Below are 8022 nucleotides of genomic sequence, written 5' to 3'. Positions count from 1 at the left end.
CTGACCTTATTCCAAAACATTCTATCCCATATCCCAACCACTCCGCCCATCCCATTCTACATTTCTCCTACAATCATGGGCAAAGGATCTGCAAAAGCGTCCATCCTCCCCCTTTCTCTTCCTATCTGGGTTGGTCAGAGGGAATCCTCTATCTTCTTCAGGACCCTGGCTATGCAGAGGCAGCCCCAAGGGTTGGGTGCGGGGAGTATTCCTGAGCCTGAATCTGGACTGTTTAAGAGGATTTAGGATGCTTTTCTTTTCTGTCCACTAGGGGGCTGCTTGGAGGGGGATGGAAAAAACGGAGGCTTAAAAAAAAATCATGCTGCTGAAATTTCAGCAAGAGGGGAAAAGAGAGAGCGCGTGAGAGAGAGAGAGAGAGAGCGAGAGAGAGAGAGAGAGAGAGCAAAGCAGTCCCAGGCTTCCTCCTCTCTTTCACGTCAGAGGCAGGAACCGACTGTGCTAAGGCTGTTGGCTCAACACGCAGAGGAGACAGGGGCAGACCCAGGGAGAGTGAGAGAAGGGGGTCCTCTCTGACCCAAGGAATTTCCACTAGTGGAGTGAAGCCACCTGACTTTTTGATCTTATTTTGGTTACCTCCTCATTCTCCTTCCACCCGTAGCCCTGACAGCTTGGGTTTCATTTCTTTCGTGAAGCCTTATCTCTTCCTCCCAGAAAAGGAGGAACGGAAGAGAAGGGAGAGAGGTGGGCTCTCTAGGTGAGCGCATCAGCTGGCTCCAACCTGAGCTGACAAGAATTTTCTTCCCAGGAAGCTCCTCTCGCTCCCCGGCCGCCCACCCCCAGCCTGGGTAAGTCCGGAGCACTCGCTCCTTTGATTTTCTCGTTAACGTGATTTCAGCACCAAGGAGAGCTATGAGATGCATTTTGGTTCCTGTGTGTCTGTGTGTTCCTGCAAGGCATTTGGCACTAAGGTTACATCTATTTCTCTGCTGCCAGTAGAGTCGGGTACTGCGTAGAGAAAAGAAAGGCGCAAAACTATGTTTACCGAATTAAAGGGGGATGTGGACTCTGGCCTTGCGGGTGTGTGTGTGTGTGTGTGTGTGTATTGTTGCATAAGACAGGTGAGGTCTGAACTAAATTGCCGGTGGTTTCTGCGTGTCTCCATGTAGGGCTGTTCTTTTTGTCTGTAGATAAGCGAGAGGGTTTGGGGAATTAGTCGTGCACCTTCTTTAACTCTCTCCCGACAAGCCATCCATGGTGGGAAAGAGTTGCAAAGGAAGCCTGGGGGGTTGGGAGTGGAGGTAGAGTTAAAAGTTATGCACCTCTGAAAGAGCTTTAAAGAGGTGGTTTGTAAAATGTCAGTTTCCTAGGATTCTCTGGGCTCTTGCTGTGGAGAGAGACCAACCTGACCTTTTACTTTCTCTCCTGGTGTGAACCCATGGCAAGTGGGCAGGTGCAACAGGTGAAGCTCAGGCTGGGGCGGCTTTGGGGGGCTGAGGTCCCTTCTGACTTCATGGTTGTAGGAAAGTGCTAGTGTCTTGAGCTTTGCAGAGATTGGCTGACGTGGGTTATATTACATTTGCAAGGAGGCAGGAGGTACCCTCCACTTTTCTGTCATCCTTGGCTATGGGTGGTTGGAAAGAGGACAAAATCTGTTCTGCCGTGTTTTCTGGGGCATCTGGTAGTGAAAAACAACTAAGAAGAAATGTTTGTCTCTATATGTCTAGGGCAAGCAGAAACAAACTTAGACTTGTCCCAGACTCAGGAGGGCTTCAAGAGGTACTCTGTTCTCCTTCAGCACTGAGAGGCTCTGCAAACAGTAACTCATTATTACTTAATTCTTCACTGCTACTACTTTTTGCAAGGTATTTTTCTATCTCTCCTGCTTTCTGCCTCTCTGAAGTATGTTCAGTCAATTTCCTGTATCTGCTGTGGTATTGTCTTGGAGACAGTATATGCCTGCCCCTGCCCCATTCAGTCCTGGCCACGCCTACCTGGTTGAGTCATTCAACAAGTGATGTTGAGGATCTCCTTCAATCATTCAAGTCTCCGTGGAGCCAGCATCCTACAGGGAACTTGAAAGAGATGTGGCTTGTTGTAGGAGCAAGTTTTCCCTTGATTTGACCCCTAACTATTTATGGTTCTGGTCACTTTCTTCAAGTGTGTTGAGACAGGGGAGATACATACGCAGGGTGGGGCGGTTTCACTCTTTCCAACCCCAAATGAACCCTAGAATGGTGATTCTTTGTCTTATTTTTAATTCAGCACCATGGGCCCCTTCTCCAAGATGAAGAAAACACTCTCCACCTCTGGCTGGGAGCCTTCTGGGTGAGAGACATAGTTCTAAGTGAAATGGCACCACTTTTCTTTTTTACTATGCTTGCCATTGGATCCAGAAATCTTAGCATCTCCCTAGAATGGCAGGAAGTAGAATGCATCCAGGAAGAGAGTGAAGTCAGAGGTTGTAAGGGTAGGGAAGAAAGACTGAAATAGATAAATGCAGAGCATCAGAAACCAACACTGACTCATTCAATATTTTAACACTCCAAACCCTCCTGTCCTTGAAATCTTCCAGTTTGAACAAGTGAGTGGATGGATTTCTGCATGACACATCCGTAAGGATCTTTTTAAAATTATGCCCTTGCAGTGGACCCTGTCCAAAGCAACCGTTTATTACTGAAGTCACCATACTTAGTGGTCATTATCTTATTAATGCCCTTAAATTCTCTGAAAAAGAAAGTGCTCAGTGACATTATTGGACCCATTTTATAAATGGAGAGACAGATGCTTAAAGTGGGAGGCCAGAGGATAGCAAAAGCGGAAATAGAACTTCTAACCTGCTAATATTCCCTCACCTAGGAAATGCAGTAATGCTCATGTGCAGGAGAGAAGGAATGAATTGCTCCCCAATGGATAGACTTGCAGCCACAGCCTTTTAGGGAACTCAGTGTGGAGCAATGGCCTCTCTCTGGTGAAGAGTGAGAATCAATCAGAAGTCTCAAGGTGCTGCTGGCCTTTACTTCTCAGCTAATAAGATGGCCAAGAGTCAGGTAAAGAGGTCTCTGGGCTTACTGCAAAGAGACAACTCTGGGCTGGTGGCATCTAGGCTGAACTGATGTCATGCACCTAATTGCCACATCACTGTGCCCCAGAGATCCCAGCTGAAGCCACCCTATCTGGGGCATGTTGCTATAGATGCCTTGGCTTTGGGTGTTGGGTGACTGTTCTCTCTATGAACATTTTCTGGGACCACCTTCACTGAGTCCTTTGTGGCTCTGAATGTGGCAAGAATGACTAAGAAGCAGGAGAGGACTGGGCTCTGACCACGTATAGAACCACTAGAAGAGGAGAGGGAAACTGGATGCAAACTCACTTTACATATAATACCACTTCTGCAGCATTCCTGGCTGTCACATCTGGCCAGCAATCTGGAGACAAAGTCACTAAGTTCTCATGTCCAACCCCACTTCACTGTGCAGGGGAGACTGCTGGGCTGCCCCCCAGGACTGGGGAGATGAGGAGTGGTGGGGAAAGATGGAAGGAGGAGGTCAGCTGCTCTGCCCTATTCTCCATGGCCATAGGTTGCCATCTTTTACCTGGAAAGGACCACTATTACTTTTTTTGTTGTTGAAAAAAATGATGTGTAATTTGTATATAATAAAATGTGCTGATCTTAAGTATTCAGATTAAGTTTTGACAATTGTGTACACTTGAGTACCCCAAAAAAGATGCACAAAAGTTCTCTGTGCTTCTTTCCAATTTTTCCCTCTCCCAACCCCATCACTTTCTGACTTCTATCAACATAGCTTATGCTGCTACATTTTGCAGTGGAAATGTATTGCTGAATGTATTACTTAATAGATGTGGTATGTAAACCCTAGACTTTCAAGAGAACACCTCAGAGTTCTGAGGCTATTGTTACTGGGTAAGTAGCAAAGATGTGGGAGGGGTACATTCTGCACCCCAGGCTTAAGGTCATGGTGTTAGAAAGCCAAGTGGTCATTTCAACCGTGTTTATAGAAACCAACAATCAAATGTGAATAGAAACTGTAGAAGCTCCTGCAGGCAACTGCCTCAGAGCTGACCTGAGTTATTTGACGGAGTTCATAGAGATGATTTTGAAATTTTTATTAAAAACTTAGAATTCGATATTCCAAGTTGGTGGCTGCTCATGAATCTCCCCATCTGGGCTCCAGGAGAGTGAGCTGAGGAAACAGTATCTGTGTGAGCTTAGTAAAGAAAGAAAGAGGAGAGTTCATTGTGATAGAGCTTATGCCATGAAATTCATCCCTATCCACAAAGGTCATGGTGGAGGAGGGTGCTGTTTCTCTTTATTTAAGAGTAAATTTAGAACCAGAAGCCACTTACAGAAACCCATGTACCAACATAGCTCTATCCAGGGATATCTCCATTCACCCTGCTCCCATCCCTGGGTTTTGGGCTGGGTAAGGTATTACTCCTTTGCATTTTACCATCAAGAACTAATGGAGTTATCAGAAGGTTTGGTAACTTTGGTGAATGTGTGTTTGTGTGTGTGTACATGTGTGGTATCAGCACACGTGTACAAACATATATAACCAGTTTGGACACGTTGCCTGTCCAATTCTCTTCTACTCTGTCCCTCATTTAAGGGTCACTGGATAAAGATGGGGAATTTTGTGCACCATTTGTACATAGGGTCTTCCACAAGAAAATCAGAGTTTCTGGCAGATTAATCAGTAAATTAGAATCTTTAGTAGAGCTTAAAATGTGTCCAGGTAGGTCACAGACCTATTTACATGTTCAGAGGGTGCTCATGTCCTCTGCCTCCCTCCATTTGGAGACCTTACTATAGCACCTTCTTCCAGGGTTTTGCCCCTTTCTGGGGTCACCTGCCTTTGAGAATGCACTCAACGCATCCAGCCAGCTCTTTTAGGAGAAGGCTCCTGAATCATCTCTGCCAGCTGGGATCCCACAGAGTAAAGTGTTGGTTGCTAAACCACCATGTCATGGAAAGTTAGAAGACAGCCAAAGTGAGGACTCCCTAATGTGGAAATACAAAGTTGAATGATGTCCACAAGCCATTTCCAGTAGATGATTTGGCAGAAGTGCAGGGATACACTTTTGCCTCATTTTGATTATGGGCTATGCTAATAAAGATGAGATTTCCTACCTAACTAGAGTTTCATATTCTTAAGAGACAGTCCAGTGGGAAAGGTGAAATTGGAATGGGGTTGTTCAAAAACTATTTCCAATCACATGTAAGAACCACTGTATTTTTGTCTTGGAAACACGACTTTGAGTTACAACTGTATTGGTAAATTTTGAATACATCAAGCTAATAATATGCCAGTTGGCAAAGGGAATTCAAGCAATCTTGTTTTTTTTTCTCTCTCTCTTTCCCTCCTTTTTAAAAAAATAGTTCAGTGACATTAAGTACATTTGCATTGTATGTAACCATCATCACCATCATCCATTTTCAGAACTTTCTCATTTTTCCAAATAGAAACTCTGTACACATTAAATGCTAATTCTCCATATCCTCCTCCCCCAGCCCTTGGCAACTTCTACATCCTATCTCTATGAACCTGACTATCCTAGATAATACATGTAAGTGAAATCATACAATATTTGTCCTTTTGTAGCCAGTTCATTTTATTTAGCATAATGTCCTCAAGGTTCATCCATGTTATAGCATGTATCAGAACTTCCTTCCTTTTTATGACTGAATAATATTCCACTGTATGTATGTACCACATTTTGTTTATTCATCCATCCATCAATGGATGCTTGCATTGTTTCCTATTCCCCTCCTTTAATTCTTGCCAATTGCCTCTGCTTTACTCTCCAATCAAGTAAGAAAAGGAAACTTTCTTGTTATGACACTCCCATGAGTTAAAATTGTTCCCTTTCGCTATGAAGTTCAAGCAGGTGACTTCTTGGAGGCAAATGGAGGAGGATACATGGGGCTGGTACACATGAATGAATTGGATTTATCTTCTATATTCAGATTCTCATTGCTAATCAGTACAACGGCCAAAGTTTAAGTGAGCATGGAGGCTAAACTCTCATCTATTCTCCCCGCTCAAGTGCCCCAATCTTATCCCAGAGAGGTACTAGCAGGCAGGAAGAAGTGCAGCCCTCGCCCTTGGGGAGCATGTCTCTGGGTTATGTATTACAAGGTGAGACTTCAAAATGGGGGAAGGAGTTCTGGGGTCAGGGACAAATGATCCAACAGACCTATTACAGTTTATTGAAGGGTTCCAGCCTGGTCTCCTAGGGACCCCTATCCTACAGCAGGGTACTGTCAAGGGCACCCCAACTTGGCTTCTATAATAACATCTCATGCTCTGGCTGTAAATGACTCAATAAAGGTTTATTACCAGGACCCAGGAGGAAGTTGTGATACTTAAATCTGGATGTGTCCTCCTCAAACCACATGGTATGAGGAAAGACAAAGGGGGAAGCCTGGAGCATTGGTCCTAGGACATTATCAACCCAGGATGGCTAACATTAGCAACATCTCTGGGCTGGAATTTGGTCTTTGACCCTAGTCTACCTAAAAATTCACATTCCTGAGCCCTGGCAGCTTGAGTCTTTCTATGGCTTAATGATAAGGCTAGCCAACACTTACTGGGTGCTTACTATAAATTTTGGCCAAGTGTTTGGCACAGAGAATGCCCTTCATAAATGTTTTCTGTCTTTACTATTAATGAACATTTTAAATACTTTACATCATTTAGTGAGTAAAACTTTATGATATATACTATTGTCACCATTTTACAGGTGAGAAAACTGAGGCATAGTGATGCTAAATGACTTTCTTCTGGGTTGAACAGAACCAATAGAAAATCAGAAAGTTTTTATAAAGCCCTCACGTTTTATAAAACCAAGCTCTTGAGGGGTTCAGAGAGGCTAACGTCCATGCCCAAGGCCACACAGCTAGTAGGTGGCAGGGCTGGTTTTCGATCAAATCTGTGTGGAACACAGCCTACTTTGTTGGTGGTGGTGTTGTTATTTTTGTTTTTGTTTTTGTTTTGTTTTGGTTTTGAGACAGGATCTCACTCTGTCACCCAGGCTGGAGTGCAGAGGTGTGATCATGGCTCTCTGTAGCCTCCACCTCCTGAACTCAAGCCATCCTCCCACCTCAGCCCCCTGAGGAGCTGGGACTACAGGCATGCACCTACATGCCCAGCTAATTTTTTGATTTTTTTATTTTTTGTAGAGATAGGGATCTTTATATATTGCCCAGGCTGGTCTTGAATTCCTGGCTTTAAGTGATCCTCCCACCTTGGCCTCCCTCCCAAAGTGCTGGGATTATAAGCAGAAGCCACTGCACCTGCTCAGAGCCTAAGTTCTTCCACTCTCTCTGCTGATTGTATCTTAGTCATCCCTCCCCTGCTCTGGGCCACATGTACACAGAGCCCATGGGGTAAAGGCATCAAGAAGCAAGACCTGGGAGTTATTAACAGGAAACTGAACTTCGAATTCCTATGCGTCCCCTCCTTCCCTCATCCCCAAAAGCCTATAGAGATAATCACATCTTCTTTAAGTTGCTTTTATGAGAATTAAATAGGTCATGAGTACAAAGTCCCTGGTACAGTGTCTGGCATGGAACATGTCCTCTAGCCCAGATTGTGCCACCTGCTATTTAATATGGCCTGGGGACTGGGTGTAGCTCGGGGTACTTGGTATTTCAACAAGGTAGCAATTATCTGGGCTGACCTGGATTTTATATGCTCCTCAAGTGCTAATGGGTTGGGTTGGCCCTTGTTTTACATCACCTTGATTTTGCATATGTTGGCTATTTTTTCTCCTACTCTTTTAGCACCAAGAGCCAATCTGGTATTTTTAAATACCTGAAAGGTGCCTCTTCCCAATTAATTACATTGAAATTGTACTAGACTGAAATTAATTTGAGCCTTAAGGAGGGTTTCTGAGCCCTATTCTGCAGTCAGCCAGACACCATGAACATTTGAGTTTCCTTTTTTCTACCTTCCCCTCTGTCCAGGTTCTTCTGCCATTATGAATTTTATTTATGAAACATTTTTCCTTCCTTTATAATTATGTTTTCCATAAGAAGAA

At 44.3% G+C, this 8022-nt stretch overlaps 1 protein-coding gene across 1 annotated transcript in view; it reads left to right on the top strand.

The window, feature by feature from the left end:
* Window positions 1–265: 265 nt before the first annotated feature.
* TNR (tenascin R) overlaps window positions 266–8022 on the top strand; it is a 421782-nt gene continuing 414025 nt past the window's right edge. Inside the window, exon 1 of the mRNA XM_011962373.1 lies at window positions 266–806. The gene's annotated coding sequence lies outside the window, so the exon portion shown is untranslated. The remainder of the gene's footprint in view (window positions 807–8022) is intronic.

This window comes from Colobus angolensis, unplaced genomic scaffold (genome assembly GCF_000951035.1).
Source record: "Colobus angolensis palliatus isolate OR3802 unplaced genomic scaffold, Cang.pa_1.0 Scaffold59, whole genome shotgun sequence".
NCBI classification, from domain to species: Eukaryota; Metazoa; Chordata; class Mammalia; order Primates; family Cercopithecidae; genus Colobus; species Colobus angolensis.
Note: the sequence above shows the minus strand (reverse complement) of the source record. Positions and strands in the feature narration are given on the sequence as shown.